A 21,680-nucleotide genomic window follows, 5' to 3' on the forward strand; every position below is an offset into this window, starting at 1 on the left:
CAATTTTTCTCAAGTTGATCTATATATCCAACACAATCTCAATCAAAACCCTTGAAGACTTTTTTGTAGAAACTGATAAGCTGATTCTAAAATTTATATGGAAACATAAATACTGTAGCCAAAACATTCTTTAAAAAGAACAAACTTGAAGAACTTACTCTAATTCATTTCAAGATTTATTATAAAGCTACTGTAATCAAAACAATGTGGTAGTGACATAAAGACAGACAAACAGATCCATGGAATAGAGTCCAAAAATAGGCCCATACAATATGATCAATTAATATTTTACCAAGGTGCCAAAGCAAATGAATGGGAAAAGGAAAAAAAAATTTTTTAAGTGATGCTGGAAAAACTGCCTATCCATGTCTCAACCCATACATAAAAATTATTTATAGAGGGATCATATGCCTAAGTGTAAAGCTAAAAGTATGAAGCTTTTGGAGGACAACATAGAAGAAGAACCTTTATAATCTTTGGGTAGATAACAGCTTCTTAGTGCCCCGAAAGCAGTAACCATAAAAGACAAAAATTGGTAAATGAATTTCAGCAAAATTTAAAACTTTTGCTTATCAAAAGACCTTATTAAGAAAATGAAAAGTAAGACACAGACTGCAAGAAAATTTCATACTTACATTTGACAAAGGACTTATACCAAGAATATATAAGAATGTATTTTAAACACACTTGCAATTCAAAAATAAAAATGAAATCCACTTTTCTTTAAATTGGCAAGAAATTTGAACAGATACTTGACAAATGGTGTTATATATAAATGGACAACAGATACATGAAAGGATGCTCAACATCACTAATCAAGAGAGAAATAAAATTCAAACCATAATAAGATACCAATACACCCACTGGAATGACTAAAATTTAAAAGAATGTCAATACCAAATATTGGTGAGGATATATCGCAAGTAGAACTTCAGACATTACTGATGGGACATTCATTTTGGACCTAAGTCTGTAGTTTCTCATAAAGGTAAACATGCACCTCCCCTATGACTCAGCCATTCAACTTCTAGGTACTTCCCCAAGAGAAATGAAAACATACATTCACACAAAGCCTTATATAAGAATGTTTAGAGTGGGATTTCCCTGGTGGTCCAGTTGGTAAGACTCCACACTCCCAATGCAGGGGGCCCAGGTTTGATCCCTGCAGGGAACCAGATCCCACATGCATGCCGCAACTAAGGAGTCCACATGCTGCAACTAAAAAAAGATCCTGCGTGCCGCAACTAAGACCCAGCGCAGCCTAAATAATTAATTAATTTTAAAAAATGTTCAGAGCAGCTTTATTCATATTAACCAAAAACTAGAACTAGCCCAAATTTTCATCAACAGGAAAATGGAAAATCAAATTGTGGTATGTTCATTCAACTGAATATCATTTAGCAATATAAAAGAGAGCTATTGGTACACACAATATACGTGAATCTCAAAAGATATGCTGAGTTAGAGAATCCAGACACGACAGAGTACATATTGTGTTATTTCATTTATATGACATTTTGAACACGGAAAAGGAATCCATGGTGAAAGAAATCAGCATAATAGAGCAGTGGTTACCTCCAGTCAGGGAGAGGGTAGGGGTTGACTCAGAGAAAAGGGATCCTTCATGGGTAATAGAAATATTCTATACCTTGGTTGTATGGGTGTATACAATTGTCAGAATCCATCTAACTGTACACTTTAAACCTATGCATTTTAGGGTTTATAAATTAAACCTCAGTCAAAAATCTACAAACAATGAATGCTGGAGAGGGTGTGGAGAAAAGGGAACCCTCTTGCACTGTTGGCGGGAATGTAAATTGATACAGCCACTATGGAGAACAGTATGGAGTTTCCTTAAAAAACTAAAAATAGAATTACCATATGACCCAGCAATCCCACTACTGGGCATATACCCTGAGAAAACCATAATTCAAAAGTACACATGCACCCCCGTGTTCATTGCAGCACTATTTACAATAGCCAGGACATGGAAACAACCTAAATGTCCAGTGACACATGAATGGATAAAGAAGATGTGGTACATATAAACAATGGAATATTACTCAGCCATAAAAAGGAATGAACTTGGGTCGTCTGTAGAGATGGGGATGGACCTAGAGTCTGTCATACAGAGTGAAGTAAGCCAGAAAGAGAAAAACAAATATCGTATATTAACGCATATATGTGGAATCTAGAAAAATGGTACAGATGAACCTATCTGTAGGGCAGGAATAGAGACGTAGACGTAGAGAACGGACACGTGGACACAGTGGGGAAGGGGAGGGTGGGACAAACAGGGAGATTAGGTCTGACATAAATACACTACCATGTGTAAGATAGCTAGCTAGTGGGAAGGGAGCTCAGCTCGGTGCTCTGTGATGACCTAGATGGGTGTGGGGGGGGGGAGAAGGGGGGAGGGAGATCCAAGAAGGGGGGGATATAGGTATACATATAGCTGATTCACTTCATTGTACAGCAGAAAGTAACACAACATTGTAAAGCAATTTTACTCCAATAAAAAAATTAAAAGAAAAAAAAGGGGCTTCCCTGGTGGCGCAGTGGTTGAGAGTCCGCCTGCCGATGCAGGGGACGCGGGTTCGTGCCCCAGTCCGGGAAGATCCCATATGCTGTGGAGCGGCTGGGCCCGTGAGCCATGGCCGCTGAGCCTGCGCGTTCGGAGCCTGTACTCCGCAACGGGAGAGGCCACAGCAGTGAGAGGCCCACGTACAGCAAAAAAAAAAAAAAGAAAGAAAAAAAGAAAATTAATTAATTAATTAAACCTCAATTTAAAAGGGGGATATCATTTATAAAACCATTAACAATATCAGATACCTAGAAATTATTCTAATAAAAAATGTGCAAATCTTTCACAGAGAAAAAAATACGAATTATCAAGATAAATTGAAGAAAACTTGGCTTGGTTCATGGCTTGGAAGACCCAATATTGTAAAGTTATCAATTCTCTGTAACTTAATCTGTAAATTCAACACAGTTCCAATAAAAATTCCAGTAGAGTTGTTTTGGGGTTTTTTTTGGTGGAACTTCACAAGCTAATTCTAAAATATGTAGGAAAACACAAAGGCCAAGGATAGCCAAGACACTCTTGACAAAGACAAAGAGGGAGAAGCTTTTCCAGATATCAAACTTATTCTAAAACCACAAAAATTAAGAGAGTGGTTTTTGTGCGAGGATAGACATACCATTGAACAAAAGAGCAATTTCAGAAATCCATATATGTCACTTGATATGTGATATTTGTGACAAAAGTGGCACTACAGAGAAGTGGAAAAAGTATGATATTTTTAATAAAAGGTATTAAGTTCATTGGATAGCCATATGGAAAAAAAGTCTTATCTGAACTCTTTATCTCACACCATACACAAAAATCAGTTGCAAGAAGAATGCAGCTTTAAATGTTAAAAGGCAAAATAAAGATTCTAGACATATATGAATATTTTCATGACTGTGAAGAGGGTATATTTCTTAATTAGGAGGTAAATATGCATCAAAACATAAAGAAAAAGATTGATAAAATGGAATACATTAAAATTAAGAACTTCTGTTCACCAAAAGACACAATTAAGAGAACAATGCATACATAGGTAAGTCACAAAATAGAGTAAGGTATTGGCAATTTATGCAACTGACAAAGGGTTTGCATTTAGAAAATATAAAGAATTCCCATAAATCAAAAAGAAAAAAAATACAACCCAATAGATGTATGTGAAACGGATTCAAACAGGCCCTTTACAAAGGATAATACCCAAATGGCCAGTAAGTAGAAGTTGTTTAATCTCATTAGTCATTAAAAAAAAAAAAAGAAAGAAAGAAAGAAAGCAAACTAAAACCATAGTGAGATGAGTAGCTCTACATTTCTACAGCCTGGCCAAAATTTTTAAAACTGAAAATAATTACCACTGGTAAGGATTTAGAGCAATGGAATTTCTCATCCACTAGTGGTGATTGCATCAATTGGCACAGTCGCTCTGAAAAATAGCTTGACGTTAAGTATTAAAGAGAGTCATATCCTGGGAATTCCCTGGCTGTCCAGTGGTTAGAACTCCGTGCTTTCACTGCCAAGGGCCTGGGTTCAATACCTGATCCGGGAACTAAGATCCCTCAAGCTGCGGAGTGCAGCCATAAACAGCAACAACAATAACAAAAAAGATACGCATATCCTGTAACCCAGGCATACACATACCCAACAGAAATGCATGCATATGGGCACCAAGAGACATGGTCATGAATGTCCATAGTAACTTTCTTTTTAAGAATCAAAACTGAAGACAACTCAAAATGTCCATCGACTGTAAAAATGTATAACTAAATTATGGTGTATGTATACAATGTAATACTATACAGCAATGAAATTTATAAACTCCAGGTACACTTAACAATATGAATGAGCCACAGAAGCCAGACACAAAAGAAAAATTACTGTGTAGTTCTAGTTAGATAACCTCTAAAAACAACCAAAACTAAACTATAGCATTAGAAGTCAAATAATGATGATTAGCTCTGAGGGAGCGTCTAGTGTGGAGACAGAGGAATGGGCATGAAGGAGGTGCTGACAGTGTTCTCTTTCTTGATCTGGGTGGGGGTTACACAGTTATGTGCTTTGTTATAATTTATTAAGCACATTTATTTTATATATATATATACATATATATATATTTCTGTATGTGGGTTTTATTTCTCAACCAAAAACAGATAAAAATAAACAAAATAATTAAAGTGCCTGTCATGTAAGTAAGCACTTAGAAAATAGTCTTCACTATTAAATAGTATTCACTAAGCACCCTTCTCACCCCTGAGCACATAAAACAGACTTTCTTCTCCCAAAGGGCTCTCCAAGGAAAATTACAAGCTGTCACAGGCAACTATTGACCTTCCGCTCCCTCTCCCTTTGGGACCAAGGTTATAGATAATAGGAAGGGACCCAGAAGCAGAGTCCTTCATTGCTCCACCAGACCGAGACTAAGAGAGGACTCACAATTATCCTCACATGGCCCTACTTTCTGCTCCACAACTTTGTAAACTGGTGCAACCAATTTGGAGGATAACTTAGCACTGCTAGTAGAGTGGGAGGTGCACATTCCCTGTGACCCACCAATTCCACTTGTAGATATATATCTCAGAGGCACCCCTGCACAGTACACAGGTACAAAGATGTTTAATGTAGCACTATTTGTGATAGCACAAAGAGAAAGAAGGGAAAAACCTGGAACAACCTCAGAATCCATCAACATAGGCATGGTAAACACATTAGGAAGCAGTCACACGACGAGCAGTTATTACAATGAATGAACCAGATCCAACTTATTAATATGGATAAATCTCAAAAATATGCAGCTGAGTAAAAAAAAGCAGTTGTAGAAGATATGTACAGTAGGATGCCATTTACGTACACACAAGACCAGGCATGTTGTTTCCAGATGTGTGACAAAATTATGGAGAAGTGATACACTTCAGGAAAGTGGTTACTTATGAGAAGGGAAGGTGATGGGACTTGGGGGAGATGGTTATAGCCAAATCTCTAATATTTTATTTTTTTAAATAAGCATCTGAAACAAATATGATAAAATAGTAACAATTACTTAAATCTGGTAGTGGGTATATCGAGTATCTATTACATGATTGTGCTTTCTTGTATTTGAAATATTATCCAACTGAAAAAATAAAGAATGTGAATTACTTCTCTTAAAACATTCTCCAGAGCCTCCCTGGTGGTGCAGTGGTTAAGAATCCGCCTGCCAATGCAGGGGACACGGGTTTGAGCCCTGGTCCAGAAAGATCCCACATGCTGCGGAGCGACTAAACCCATGAGCCACAACTACTGAAGCCCGCGCGCCTAGAGCCTGTGCTCCGCAACAAGAGAAGCCCGCGCACCACAGCCAAGAGTAGCCCCTGCTTGCCGCAACCAGGGAAAGCCCGCGCGCAGCAACGAAGACCCAATGCAGGCAAAAATAAATTAATTAATTAATTTTAAAATAATAATAAAATTTTTTTTAATTAAAAAATTTTTTAAAAAATTCTCCAGGCTCCTGCCTCCCTCACAAAGGATAATTTGTCTAATTCTGCCAGATTTTCCTCCTTCTTCAAGACGCAAATGGAAATTTATGCTAAACAAAGGTTGGCAGTAGGGTCACCCATTCTTCTCCAGGCCGTTCCTGACCTTTGTAGACATCCCCCCTCCACGCTGCCCCATGCCCCGAGAAGCTTACCTGTAAGGACAACAGGTCCTTACTGCTTCCGGATTCTGGCTTCTGATTGGGTTTGGCAAATGGGAGGCAGAAGCAGAGATGGCCCAACAGGAAGAAAGAAAGGACCAGGTATTTAAATAAATGGCTTCCTCCCTGTTGGCCTACAGGTTGGAAGTGGATGCATTTCTCTGCTGAAGGCCACATCTCCAAGTGTGGGCCTCTACCAGCTTCCCCTGTGGCTCCTTCTGGGCGCTGCAGCAATCCCTCCTTCCCCTGCTTCTTAAGGCCTGGGGTGGGTAATGGCTCCTTGCTGTCACCAGCCCCAGGTGCTTCAATGTCCAGTCTGGTTTTCCTTCATTCTGCCCGTAACTTTATAAATGGTACCCTCATTAGGCTCTCCTTGATTTCCCCACCTGAACATGCCATCTATTTCTCACTGGTACCCTGACCTCATGGAGCAGAGGGAAAGTACTGGGAGAGCCTAAGTGATCCGTGAAAGCTGCAGAGATAAAGCTCATACCTGACAAAGCCTTGAAAGAGGAGCAAAGGCTTGTCAGTTAGTAACAGGGTTATGATCAGGTGAGGGGGAGACGAGAGGGCCAAGACTGAGGGGACAGCTTCTACAAATGCTTTTGCATTAGGCTGACCATATGCAATTGCCAATATTAGACCATTTCTTTGACATACAAAAAAATAAAAGGCAATTTCCCGTGGTTCAACCTAATAATAGGATTCAGACTATGATGACCTTAAATGGGAAGGAGGACTACAGGAGCAGGAAGAATCAAAAATAAGCCTGTCCCTACAGTGTGGATGTCAGGAAGGGAGGAGATAACATTAATCTGGAGAGGAGGAAAATCAGCTTTGCAGAGAGGGATAAAATGTGTTTTTCATGTTTTATTTCTATTCAAACAGAACCACAGATCTCTCTCTGTTCTCCTTATACCTGGATCTGCAATCTAGTTCTTACAAAAAAGGTAAATGCAGACAGGTTACCTTGAGCCATAGCTCTTAGAGCTAGACAGATGCTTAACATTTTATTGACTCATTTCAAAGATTAAAAAAACAATGAGGCACAGGGGTTAGAGTCTTGCCCGCTACCACACAACTCTGTGATCCTCCAGTTGGATGTCTTGGTAATGGAAGACTTCTAGAAGGAATACGTTTCGGAGGACTCCAGTGATACAATTCTACAGAGAGAAGGTGAAGGTCATTACAGGTAAGAGTCACAGGCTGATAGAGGTGAAGGAATAAAAAGCTGCATGGACAGAGAGGATGCTGAGAGCAAATGAGCTTGGCTGGCAAAGCAAAGAATGCATTTGGTGAATGACTTCCTTTTATTAATCTTATCCTCGGACCCAAATTCATCTTTTCCTAGACTTGTTAAGCTGACCAAAGTTATGACAATAAGCCTTGATGACAATAAGCCTTCCCAGATTTGGGAAGAATTAAAATATATATGATATATTTTTCCTGAGATCAGGCCCACAGTGCTGCTCGTCAAAACTAATATTTTGGCATTTATTTTTACTTTTTTTAATTGGAGTAAAATTGCTTTACAATGCTGTGTTACTTTCTGCTGTACAATGAAGTGAATCAGCTGTATGTATGCCTATATCCCCTCCCTCTTGGACCTCCCTCCCCCACTTCTCCCCCCAACCCCATCTAGGTCATCACAGAGCACTGAGCTGAGCTCCCTGTACTTCACAGCAGGTTCCCACTAGCTATCCATTTTACACATGGTCGTGTATTTATGTCAAACCTAATCTCCCTATTTGTCCCACCCTCCCCTTCCCCCGCTGTGTCCACATGTCCATTCTCTACATCTACATCTCTATTCCTGCCCTACAGATAGGTTCATCTGTACCATTTTTCTAGATTCTACGTATATGCGTTAATATACAATATTTGTTTTTCTCTCTCTGGCTTACTTCACTCTGTATGACAGACTCTAGGTCCATCCACATCTCTACAAATGACCCAATTTCATTCCTTTTTATGGCTGAGTAATATTCCATTGATTAGGCCATGTGCGCCACATTAGCCAATTGAAAAAAACAAAACAAAACTAAGTAATATTTAAAGTTGGAGTTGTTTTGATCTCATAATTTCTCTCCTGACATTTTAACATTTGAGTTAATATATACTCTGGAACCAGATTTTCAGAAGCCTGTGTTCAGTGACATCAACCTCCCTGCATCCCATACAGTTTAGTGACCTTAAGTATCTGAGGTGCCAGGATTTACCTGTGGTCCAGCATGTGGTAGTGCCTGGGTCTTTTGAAACACAGCTCAGATCATTATAAACAAGGACTATAGTGGGACTTTGAGCTAAGAGAATAAAGAGTAAGGTGAACTCTCACAGGAGCAGGGGGTGGTGACTAAGTCCTGCAGCAGGTGGAGAACTTGCAGCCACACCCACCCTGGTGGACAGCCACACCCAGTCATCTGCATCATCACCCTTCTTCGTGGGAAGAAGGGTGACGCAGATGAAAGTCCTCCAGGAGCACATCACTCACATGCCTCTGTCTGTTGGCTCAACGTAAATTGGCAGGCCTGTTGTGGTGTTTACAGGACCCATGCTAACAAATAGGTTACTGAGTTACTTATTTCAGAACTAAATCATCAGTCATCACCCCAAACCCAAGCCCTTGGGCAGAACTGGAAAATGACCAAAAGTCAACAAAAAAATCAAAGAATTGTCCCCTAAAAGGGAACTTGATGATGACAGTTTTTAATTATCACCCTGAAAATGAGAAAACACAGGTCCAGAGATAGTCAATGCCCACGGCCTTGTAATTAGTAAGTACAGGGTTGCACTTGATTGCAAGTCTATCATGGACCAGCAATGGCTCCTGGATCTTCCTTCAGTACACAGTCTACTATCTCATGCTGCCTGGAAAGTTCTCCTCCATCCCCTTCTTCTATACAAATCTCTCCTCTCCTTTGTTAAACTGTTTCTGATTAACGACTTTGTATTTTTCTTCTTTAAAGAGATTACATGCATCTTAAAAGTATTTCAGATTGGTATAATTCAGGACATATTTATCGAGGTCTATAAGTGACAGGCCTTGTGCACATATTAAGCACTCGGTCAATATTTATCAAGCTGGACTATATATGGGAGGCACCTCTAGCATCAGCACATTAGGGAAGAGAGAATATGGGGGCATGGTGATGGGAAATATGGCCATGCTGGTACACTAGTCATGAAGTAATTTGGTCTGAAAAGAGGAGTGTGGTGGTGATAGGAATGAAAATCAAAGGAAAAAATGTGGAATGCATTTCAGAGTAAAATTGGATGTCAGGAAGAGAAAAAAGAGAGGAATAATAAGAAAATTATATTTTATACTCTTCAAATGTGAGGTACCAATTGGACACATTTGGAGAAGTACAACAAGCAGGGTGAAATGTGAAGCTGGGACTCAGGCAGGAGCCGAGGTTAGAGTCTATAGAGAGGGGATGGTTTAAGCTGTGGAGCCAGAGCTTGCCTTGCTGGAAGTCAGCACAGCTCTCTGCTAAAGTTCTACCACTGCTTTGGAATATTTAACCTAGACCAAGGACTGGCAAAGATATTAAAAATAGAAAAAGTGACTAGGACAAGACCAGCAGTCCACACTGGCTACCCCCAAGGGCAAGGCCAGCCCTTGCCCTATTTGCTCAGCCAGCATTCTTCCCATGCATCATTCCAAATGCCCAACCTCCTTCAGGAAGCCCTCCTGTTTTGATAAGATGAGAAACACTAGCTTACCTGTCTTGGTTCCTAGATTTGGGCATATCGGTCATCCCCAGGTTTCTCTTAGTGGCATACGTCGGCACTTAATAATTATTTTCTGATGATACTGATGGTTACTCCATCACCCATATGAACATCTCCCCTCCATTAGTTGCCCATTTTCCCACTGTCACCTCCTTCCTCAGACCCAACTCCCAACACCCTTCCTTCCTCCCCAGCTCCTTGAAGCTCTCTCATCTACCCATACCCCTGATAAATTCCAGCAAAAACTGAGTTTTATAAAACAAAACTTAAAAAACTGATTTATGCTTCAAAGGAGAAATTTTCTTAAAATAGACTTTGGCTTTTTAAATATTCCCCATATGTTAGAACTACTCCCTAAGTGTGGTGAAGATCTCTATTTGATACACCTCTAACTCAGTCTCATTTTAAATATTTGTAAAATTTCCACTAGAACATGCAACAGTGACTAGGGGCAACGATGATCAAAATAGCAGCAAGGAAACTGGATAAAAACAGCAGACCACTAAGGCCACCCAAGTGGGGAAGCCAAACCACAGAGGATCAGGAAACTCCGGGGACAGAGCCCTCTGGGAAAACCTTTGGTTTCCTCTTTTCCAGAACGAAAATATAGTCATATGGTTGTTTATCTTATCATGAAAGGGGTGCCCAGCCCCAACAGTAGAAGGGCAGGGGCTTTGTATGCCCTACCCCAGCGGCGCTGCAGTGTACCACAAACAGCTACTGGTATGTTGGGACTCATCATCCATGGTCTTCTAGGTTATCCAAACCTGCAATAACTTCACCAATAACGTCCCATTACTGGTACCAGAATAGTGAGGTCCTTAAGAGGATGAACTTGAAATCTGAAATTCTCACGGCCTATGACTTCAGCAGGTCTCCTCGTGTGTGCTTAGCATTTCCTGTTTGATCCATCATACCTTCTGTATAACAGACTGAAATGAGCAATTCAAGCCAGATCAACCATTCCTTGGCTTGGAACTTACAGGAAGATAAGGAGAATTCCCTGCAGAACATATCCCACTATCACAGCTAACAACAGCATCTGGTCTCCTAAGGCAGCCCCTCCAGTAAGAGCCCAGGCCAGACCCCACCACGCCCCATAATGGGAACTTTGCTGACAAATGTTTCTCACCTGAACCCAATCGGTTTACAGGGCATTACACAGAGCTACGAATGTATTCCATATGTGCTCCATCTCTGAAATTCTGAGGCCCCAGCCCCAAATCAAAATCTTATTACTACTATTGCTGTTATTTAACATTTGTTCTTTTTTATAGTGCAAAGTACACTGTAATCATTTCATTAGTATCTTATCATCTGGAGCCCAGTCCCTGTTCACTGCAGAGACTAGAAATAGAGGTGAGTTGGAGAAATATATTGGCATTCTTGTAGCTTGATATTATTCCCCCACCCAACCCATCCACCCATCCTTGCCATCCAAATGGAGGGATTGGCCAAAGATCCATGTGAGATTTTGTTAAAAGAGCAGACCTCGTGCATGACAATAATAGTTACTTAGTGCAGCAAAAGCAGAGAGAGCTCTGATCCTTCTAAAGAGTGTGGGAATCTGTGATACTCACACCTTCAGGCCCCAGTGAGGAATGATTATGAGAAGACGCACAGAAAGCTCTCGTTCTCTCTTGTGGAGAATGTTTGCAAGTTGGGGAAAATGATGGTCCGTTAGTCTGCGCCTGCTGGAAGGACAAGGATAATCACCTAGCTGATTTCTGAAGGGCAGTGGCCCATTTACAGCATTATCCCTGTTTCTAAAATTCTAAGCAAATACACCTTCCCCACTCCCACCTCTGCTCTAGCACACTCAGGTCAAGTTCACAGGCCCACCAGTGACTTGAGCATTTCCAATCATTTTGATGGTGACCTAAGCAAAAAGGACGTGGAAGGTGAGTTGTCTGCCTGTAAAATGGTAGGCAACGTCTTTCAGGGCTCAAAGGAGCAGATCCATACTTGGCGGTGAGCCCTCCCCTGCACACACCCATGTCCACCACACATCTTCAGTATGGCTCAGAATCAATACTTCTGTGAAGGCTGGTGCTCTGGAAGCATGCCTGGGGGGTGCACTGCTTAAATCAAATATTAGCAGCTTTCCTAAAGCACTAAAAAAATGTGAACATATAGCCTTTTCTCAATTTGTAGGCATTCCTTCCATAAATTTCTGTTCCGCCCTTAGTGCCTGTTACCACTTGCCTTTTAGCCAGAGAGAGCATAAGACACAATAAATGAATGAGTAGAAACTATTAATGAGAAAACGCAGAAGCAAACACTCACACATCCTTCAACAGTTTGCTTTCTCCTGGCCTGGGCTGCTTATGTTTGTGGTTTAATATGATCATTTGTTTGCTGGGGAAATTGTTCCTTTCTCATTTGAGGGAATTCAACAGATCATATTTTATGGCATTCCGAGAAAAGCCTCATGACTCTTAGGCCCCAGCCCCCAACCCCGGTAGGCTCCATGACAAGGCACTGCGGAAGGGGATTTTGAGTCAGCTCTGGTTCCCACCCCTGGGCAATTTCTTTAACTTACCTGACTTCTCCAAGCTTCAGTTTCCACATGAGTAAAAGAGAAATAACAGTAAGCACTTCATGGGGGAACATGCTGAGGACTAAACGTGATCGTGTATGTATCCTGCCTGGCGTGAGGGAGGCACTCGGTACACTTAGTGATTGTTATTCCCAGGACTAATCGAGCAAACATTTTAAATATACCTAGCTCAATTCTTCACACTTGCAAGATGATCCGCAAATGCCCTTCCTTTCACTTTCCTTCCAATCACTCTCCAAATATCCCAGAGGGCTGTGACTCCATAACAGACCTCTGAGCTGCAGGAAGACACATGTGCCCCTGCTTCACACCACTTGGCCTCAAGGCTGTGTGTAAGCTCCTGCCCAGAGCCACCAGCTGACAATAGCCACCAACAGCCCCCAGAAAGCCCCAGGGATCTGAGGCTAAGGCGAAAATAAAGCCAGAGAGAGAGAGAAGGTATCTGTACACCTACAACCAAAGGGGGGTCTCTCCTGCCCAGGCCAAGCCCTGCGGTTCCCCCAAAGTAAAGAGGCCAGAGCTCTCCAGATACAGTCCACCCTGGCCCCAGGGTCACCCTCTCACAGCTTTGCCTGCACCAGGCCCAGGAGTTTTAATCAAATGTAAATAGTTCTCCTTAAACAAAGAACAAGTCTTCTCCATACGGAAAGAGCTAATCCCTTGTAGATGCACAGCCTGTGCTTCATCACAAGGTGTTAATCAGTTGGCACAAGAATGCTGATGGGAAAGGCTCTTCTTGAAAAGAGAAGGAAAGCTGGCCAAGCCCCAGCCCCCTCCCCAAAGTGCCTCCATTTTTGGCTCCCTTAAGGTGAATCTAATTGTTTAAACAAGATTAAACAAGCATGGAATTTGAGAGGGAGAAGGAAGAAAAAAATTTTTTTAGAAGGGCAAGAGAATTTTTCTTCCCAAAAGACAGAAAACAAGTCTAAACCGTAAGAACAGCTTTAGCTCTTAGCAGCTAAAAAATAAACAAATAAATCTTCCAGGCTGAAAGTGTCCAGGGGGAATTAATTTCCTGGGGTCAAGGTAATGCAGAGGAATTACAAAGGAAAAATGAACCCAGAGTCACCACCTTCACTTTGCTTTAGGAAAAAGAAACATATAGAAGACTTTCCAGCCCTAATGCATTTCTGCTTAGAATACCAGCACCAGCCACTATAGCATAAGAAAACCATGTGCTCTGTTAGACCCCTGACAGTCTCACAATAGATCCACATAGGAGGATTCAGGGTCAGACTCCTGATTCATACATTCACCAATTTAGTCATCCAACAAATATCCTGTGGACATCTACTCATTGCCAGGTACCGTGCTAGGCACTGAAGCTACAACCAGGAGCCAGACAGAAATGGTGCCTTCCTTCAAGAAGCTTGAAGACTCGTGGGGCAGGAGGCTTGTAAACCTGCCATATTAGGTGCTGTGCAAACAGAGAGGAAACATGATTGGCTCTGCCCAAAGGCGTTGAGGTAACAGACTCCGTCAGATGAAAGGTGACATTTGCCGGGACCTAAAGAAGGAGTAGGAGTTCTTTAGGAAGAAGAGAATCAGGAGCTTTTTTTTTTTTTTTTAAACATCTTTATTGGAGTATAATTGCTTCACAATGGTTAGTTTCTGCTTTATAACAAAGTGAATCAGCTATACATATACATACGTTCCCATATCTCCTCCCTCTTGCATCTCCCTCCCACCCTCCCTATCCCCCCCACCAAGGTGGTCACAAAGCTTGAGGACACGGGGAGGGGGAAGGGTAAGCTGGGACAAAGCGAGAGAGTGGCATGGACATATATACACTACCAAATGTAAAATAGATAGCTAGTGGGAAGCAGAAGCTTTTTTTTTTAATTTAATTTATTTATTTGGCCGCTTTGGGTCTTCATTGCTGCACACAGGCTTTCTCTAGCTGTGGCGAGTGGGGGCTACCCTTCATTGCGGTGCACGGGGTTCTCATTGCGGTGGCTTCTCTTGTTGCAGAGCATGGGCTCTAGGCATGCGGGCTTCAGTAGTTGTGGCTCACAGGCTCAGTAGTTGTGGCTCGCGGGCTCTAGAGCGGAGGCTCAGTAGTTGTGGTGCATGGGCTTAGTTGCTCCTGCGGCATGTGGGATCCTCCCAGACCGGGGATCAGACCCGTGTCCCCTGCATTGGCAGGCGATTCTTAACCACTGCACCACCAGGGAAGTCCCCGAAGCAGGAGCTTTTCAAGTGAGGCAGAGAGGTGTCCCTGGGCATTCTATGTGCTGGGGACCTAGCTGGGAAGGAAAGACAGCTGTGTCTTGACTGCCAAAGCTTTATTTACCATCCTCCAGAGCTCCAGGTCTGCCCTGTGGGTATTGGAGCTTCTCAGAAGGCAGAATGACATCATGAAGAGAACACTGGATTAAGAGTCAAGAAACCAAGGAATCTGCCATTTCCTAGCTCTGTGATCTTGGGCAAGGGACCGCCCTGCTCAGGGTCTCACTTTCTTCCTCTGTCAAATGAGAGAACCGAGCTGAATGACTTTTTTATTCCATGAGAGGCAAGTGAAACAATTTGAAGATAGAAGTGTGGTTACAAAGCAGACTATGAGGATGTCTGCTGGGGGAGGCCCCACATCCTTGGGCTTTTTGATTAACTGCATCTGGCCATGTACATCGTATACACGTATTCACATGCGTGCACACTCTATCACACCCCTCCGAGCCATCCTCCACTTGCTACCAAAAGGTGACAGGACGGAAATGCTTCTGGGATCCACAGTCCCTGTAGGATAAAGCTAAAAGTCCTCAGCATGGAAGAGAAAGACCTTCATAACTCTGCAGTCTCATATCACAAACTTTATAACTAGGTGTTCAGGCCCTGGCCATGCCGCTGTCTCCCCGGCCCCAACTCCCCTACTACATCGTGTAACCTCACATATCTGCTCCTTGGCCCGTGGGGCTTTGTCTGCCTGGAATGCCCTTTCCCTCCCCTTGCTCACTTGGCAAACCCCTATTCACCCTTTAAAACTTGCTCTAGAATGACCTTCTTTAGCAAAGCTTGTCCTCATCTCCCATCACCCCTTCTCGTGCATACTTCTCTCCATGCCCGGGACACCGGATGTAGCCACTGACTTATGCGGCTCTCCCCCACAGAAGGTAAATTTCTCGAGAACAAGGCCTGTGTCTCAGTGACTCTCGTACCCCAGGTCCTAGGACTGTACATGGACACAGACTATCTGTACAAATGTTTGTGAAGCTGACCACTTGCATTTTATTAAGTCTTCTGATTGTGACCCCTCAATAGTGTTTTGGGAACCAGGGTCTCGTAGAGCTAAATTAGCTGCCAGAAAAGAACTGTCCAGCATAGACTGGAGGACTGTCATCTCCTTGTAAACTCCCAACTTTCCATGAACTCCACACCAGACTGTGGGAGGACAGGTACAAAGATGGGCTTCTCAAACTTGCCCAGCAATGTCATTTTCATTAAGTTGTAGACTCATAATTGAAAGGAATCCTAGAAGCCACTGCAAACTTCAACCAGGGCAGAGCATCTCAACACGGCAACCCTGACCATTGCTCATCCAAATTCAGTGGGACTCATCACAGCATGAGGGAGCCTATCCTATTCTTGGCTGGTTGTTAGAAAATGCTTCCTCATTTTACCCAGATAATCCCAGCGTTCCCTGTGCTCTTGTCTCAATAATGTCTCATTCTAATTAAACAGTCTAACAACCAAGAATAGGTGAAGATGCAATTCAAAAATGTCCTGGAATTTCTCAAATATTATTAAAAGTCAATCAAATAATAAACTACAGACAACTTCTCACAGTCCTCTTTCCCCATATTTCTCTTTTGACCTTCTACTCAGTTGCAGAGATCCCCAAAACTTTCCCTCTTTTAACCATTTCCAACCAAGCCTGCAAGCAGACAGCAGTCTCTTTCCACAGGGCTCCACCACCACTTGCTCTCTGATTGTACGACTACTGTGGATAATCTTAGCCTTTCTAGCTTTTTAAATTTTCTGTTATTTTCTCCCTTACCTCACTCCCCAGATTCTGCACTACAAAAGAAGGCCCAGGAGCTTCCTTGGTATTGAAAAACGATTTTTTATTCTTTTATTATACCTTGGTGGAAACAGAAGCACCCACATGACACGAAGCCATCACACTTTCCCTACATCTTTTCTTCTCCAGTCTACACAGTCCCCATTTCTTCATCTGACCCTCAAATGGCCCAGTTCCCAGAGCTTCACCATTTTTATATTATTCTTGGATAATTCCCATTCTCTTTAAAAAGATGTGTGCATAACTGAACACAATAATTCAAGCGTGGTTTCACAACACAAAGCACTGTAAAACTTTCTATGAGGAAGAAACTTTACTAATGAAGCTGAAGAATGCATTACTTTTACAACATTTTCTACAAAATGAAAGTACAGCCCAGTTCAAAACCGGACACACTTCCCGAGGTGGCCACTACACTCCGTAGGTGAGGTGTGATGTAAGTGGCATGCGGATGGATGTGTGCCTTCGCACGTCAAGCCGGGGCTGAGCACTCACGGGCAAGCCCCTGAACGGTGTGATTTGAGGGCCTCTGAGGGCATCCCCACCTCTCTCACCAAATATGTCCCACCACCAGCACACGTTACTCAAAGGCATTAAAAGCAGTTGTTAAGACGCAGCTGTGTCACCAGGAAGATGATACCCTCAGAACTTGTTATTTATCAGTGTCTTAGCTCGAGTTGAGATTTTACTGGCTACCGCTAAAGGAAGTACGGAAAGGCGTGGATTTGCCCCAGTGTAAGGTGGTGTACGTCCAGGGGGAGCACGAGGTGAGGCAGGCGTAATGAGAAGAAATAAAGGACGCATCTAAAGGGAATGACAGGAGCCTCGTAAGGGGACAGCACAGCCCACAGGGAGCACTCAGTGGCTAGGCTTGTAGCTCGCAATGAGAAGCCGCCCGAGGAGGAGCCCTACTTGGCTCGGCCTCCAGCGAAGCACACGGCGAGGGTGCCCTCTAGCGGCAGGAACAAGCGCTCACCGCCCCTCACGTCTGCGTAGAGCCGCACGGATTTCAACGTTCCGTTAGGCTCCGCACTAGTTCATTCAACAAATATTGGTTGGATTCCCATCATGTGCTGAACACCACGACAGACACTAGGGAGACGTGTGGCTAAGACATGATCGCTCTCTCAAGAGGGTTTCAGCCTGGTTGAGGAAGTCCCACCAGTCGTGGTAGATGTGTGTGTCAAGGACGGTGGGCGTGCAGAGGCAGAAGTGGTGGGTCAGGAAGGTCTTCCCAAGAGAGGTGACCCTCCAGCCGAGATGTTTGCCGGACAGATAAGTGGGAGGCAGGCCTTCCAGACAGAATAGCACAGACTTGAAGTGTTCTCGCCCCATCTGGGAGAGAGGGGGAAGATGGGGTCATGGCCAGAGAGCTAGCTGGGGGGGAGTAAATTGGGTCAGATCATGGAGGGTTTGGCCTCCATCCTGAAGGTGAAAGAAGCCACAGAGGCACAAATCTGTTTTACAGATTTAAAAGGATTTCTCTGGCAAAGGGAACAGAAGTTGAACTGCATACAAAAATCCTGAGGGTCTAAATTGAGGATCCAGATGGCAAGGAGGAAGAGATGTGAAGGCAACAGGGTCTCCAGGCCCGGGTTACAGATTGGGTGTGGAGGCTAAAGGAAACAGGGGAATCTAGACTAATTCCTAGCCTCAGGCTTGGGAGGCTAACTTGATAGTGATGTCATTCATCAAACCAGAAATTGAGAGAAGGAGCTGATGAGGAAGAAAGATAGTGAGCTCAATTCTGAGCACGTAGGATTGGATGTGCCTGAGGGTCAACCAAGAGGAAATTTCTGGGAGGTGACTGTTAGCTGACTATTTAGTCTGGAGCTCTGGGAGCTAATGTGGGGTTATGAGCAATGTCTGGCATTGGAAGAGAAAATGTCTTTTAAGGTGAGTACTCAGTATGAAGAGAGAAAAAAGCTGAGGGCAGGCCCTTAGGGAAAGCTAATTTTTAAGGGGCAGGCAGAAGAACAGCTGCCCCCCACAGAGACTAAGAGGAAAGGCTGAGGTGGAAGGAGAACCAGAAACGAACTGAAGCCATGGAAGAGAGCTTCAAGAAGGGTGTGGTCGGGTTTCCCTGGTGGCGCAGTGGTTGAGAGTCCACCTGCCGATGCAGGGGACACAGGTTCGTGCCCCGGTCCGGGAAGATCCCACATGCCGCAGAGCGGCTGGGCCCGTGAGCCATGGCCGCTGAGCCTGCGCGTCCGGAGCCTGTGCTCCGCAACGGGAGAGGCCACAGCAGTGAGAGGCCCGCGTACCGGAAAAAAAAAAAAAAAAAAAAGAAGGGTGTGGTCAACCTCCTCCAATGAGTACCAAGACTACAAGCCTTGCAGTAAGTTGAAGAGTATGTGGAGCTGAGAAAAGGAGTGTGGGTTTTACAGACACTCGGCTTCATGGCCTCTTCGATGTGGATTCTGAAAATACCAGTCTTTCCTTTCTTTCTACCACTCAGCATCCAGGACTACCCAGGTAAAAAATTTCTTGGGGAATGCAAACCCTTGGTTTGATAACATCCATCACAGGACTGTGATATGAATTCAATAAAATCATTTATGGAGAGCACCTAGAAATTGCCCAGCACACAGTAGACACTCAAAGCTAGCTCCCTCCTGTACTGTGATAACTAGGAAAGTAAATCCAACAGGATACAGACCTACGTTAGGTCAGCTGGTGTCTAGGCTGACTGCATCATGGCTCCCACCACTGAACGGGGTAACCGAGAGTGGGCTCAGGTCAAGTGGACATAATCTCCACCAAGTGGGCATTGTAGTGCCTCATGTGTTCAGCAAGGGGGTCAGAAATTGGATCCTGAGATTTAGATCCATTCTGACCTCAATGACCCATCACAACAGTGGTATGAGGTAGCTATTACCATTATTCCCTGTTGACAGATGAGGACATTGGGCTTATAAAGAGTATGTAATTCTCCCAGTGCCACACATGCTTTCTTAGGAAACAGTGTCTGTTTTTAAACCAAGTCATCTCCTATGTCCCATCTGAAGACTTAGGAGGACCAGAGAGGAACAGGTACACCCACACCCATTAACTGCACTGGACACCCTGAGCCAAAGCCCAATTTTTTTCTCAGCTCTGCAGCTAGTTCGTTATCTCGTGTTTACGAAGCTCCTCTCATTGCTCAAGGCCTCAGTTTCTGCACTTGGAAATGGGATGAAATAGTCCTGCGCCTCACCCCTCCCTCTAAGGAGTGGCCGTGCTGAGATCATGTCTGACTGTTGGCTTGGGCAGAGGGAAGCCCAGTCCTTCTCCTCACTTCAAGGGGATGTGCACATTCAAAAGTCCAGACCAACGGCGTAGCGCCTGCCTGATCACATCACTCATGCCTGAGGCCTAGGACAAATGGGAACTTGGGGGTTTCGACAACGGCTCTCCAAAATGAGCAGCAAGTAAATAAAAGCTCAATTCCAATGATAAACCTTCAAAAGGAAAGGTGCCAGATCAACTGGCCAAGGCTCAACTAAACTCCAGTGAGGTCTGCGCGTCACCGTGTGAATCTCAGGACCTGAGTTCTTTACTCTGCCGTCATCCCTAACCTTATCCTTTCCTCTGATTTTAATCTGGTCCCAAGTCCAAGTTCTGAACCCAAACAAAGAAGGTGGGGCATCTTTATTGGATATAGTGTAAAGAAATCTCTTTATGGGGTTCCTCTAACATCTCACACCGACGGCTTATCAATTTCATATGTTCTTCAACTCTCCCACCAAGTCCTCCTTTCCTTTCACCCACTCTCACTGTCCCTTGCCCTCCTCCTACCCTAGCATCTACACACACACACACACACACACACATATATGTGCACATACATGCATACACACCTCTAGACATTGCAGGCTGTGGAAAGGAGTGAGCCATCCCCAGGCCACCTCAGCACCTCAGCCTGCAGAAGTGACACTCACGTGCCTGGAATGCTCCCTGGCCACCTCTTCACTGAGCCCATCCCTTCCTCCAGTCTACCTGCTCCTGAGAACCCACTTCCTCCCGAAGGTTTTCTTACATTAATCACGTAAGAGTGGTTCCCCTGCTCCACCCTGCCTCAATCTGTATCTTAAAGCTGTTCCCACAAGCTACTTTCTTACCTCAATTATTCACTCACTGCTTTTTCTAACCTCCAAGTACTCTTAACCTTTATGTGTAACCGACGTTTATTCTCTACCGGCAAGTTATGTAACTTCCTGATGCCTTCCCATGGTCATGTGTGTGTCCATGCTTATCTGTCAACATCACAGGGAGGGTGAGTTCTCTGCGCAGCACCAGATAGGCATAATAAGGAATTTGTGAAGATGAAAACAGCGATGATCACATTCGACAATTATTCATTGAGCTCCTCCTATTTGCTCATCAGTGTGCTAATTTTCTTGGGATTGGGGTTGGGGTATGAGAAGACCATGAAAAACTATAAAGCACAGGCCTTACAAGAAGAAAATAATATCAGCTCCTCACTTAGCACCCTAATTCAGAGTTTAAAAGCTTTCTCAAACATTGGCATTTGATCCCTGTCCCTTTAACATAGCCTGCTGTGATATCATTGTTCCCACTTTACAGTTCAGAGATGTTCATGCCTTGCCAAAAGTCACACAGCACAGAGTGCCAGAACAGGGAATCCTGACCCCGGATCCAGGGTTCAGGGAAGCAGAGGAAACAATAAACCCCCAAACACAAACCTCTAAGGGCAATAGACAAAATTGTAGGTGATGAGTACCAAAAGGATATGTACAGATGACACACATTGAAGGTATTTGAAGAATTAACATGAGGGAAAGTTGGCCACAGTGGAGGGTCTGGGGGCGGACAAGATAAGCACCGCCTAGAAGTGGCCTCTAGGGACAGCACTGAGTTGCTTCCCATCAGGCCACATGTCCTCCGCTCTGGGACAGAGTCACGCTGCCCACGTCGGACGTAGAGAACAGCATTAGCATTCTCCAATCAATCATTTTCTGGGCACAAGTATTAGGAAATAGTTTGACTTTAAATGACATCTACATCCTGAAGGAAACTAAAATTGGCAGCTTCTATTGCCATGACCCATTAGTTCTTCCAACTGGACTCCCCAGGACGGGACGCTTGGCTTCCCTTGCTGATCCAGCCCACGTCCCACCGCTTGGCACTCCCCACAGCC

The sequence above is a fragment of the Delphinapterus leucas genome, chromosome 1 (assembly GCF_059928025.1).
Source record: "Delphinapterus leucas isolate spDelLeu-1000000601 "Yukka" chromosome 1, BTC_Dleu_Yukka2, whole genome shotgun sequence".
NCBI classification, from domain to species: Eukaryota; Metazoa; Chordata; class Mammalia; order Artiodactyla; family Monodontidae; genus Delphinapterus; species Delphinapterus leucas.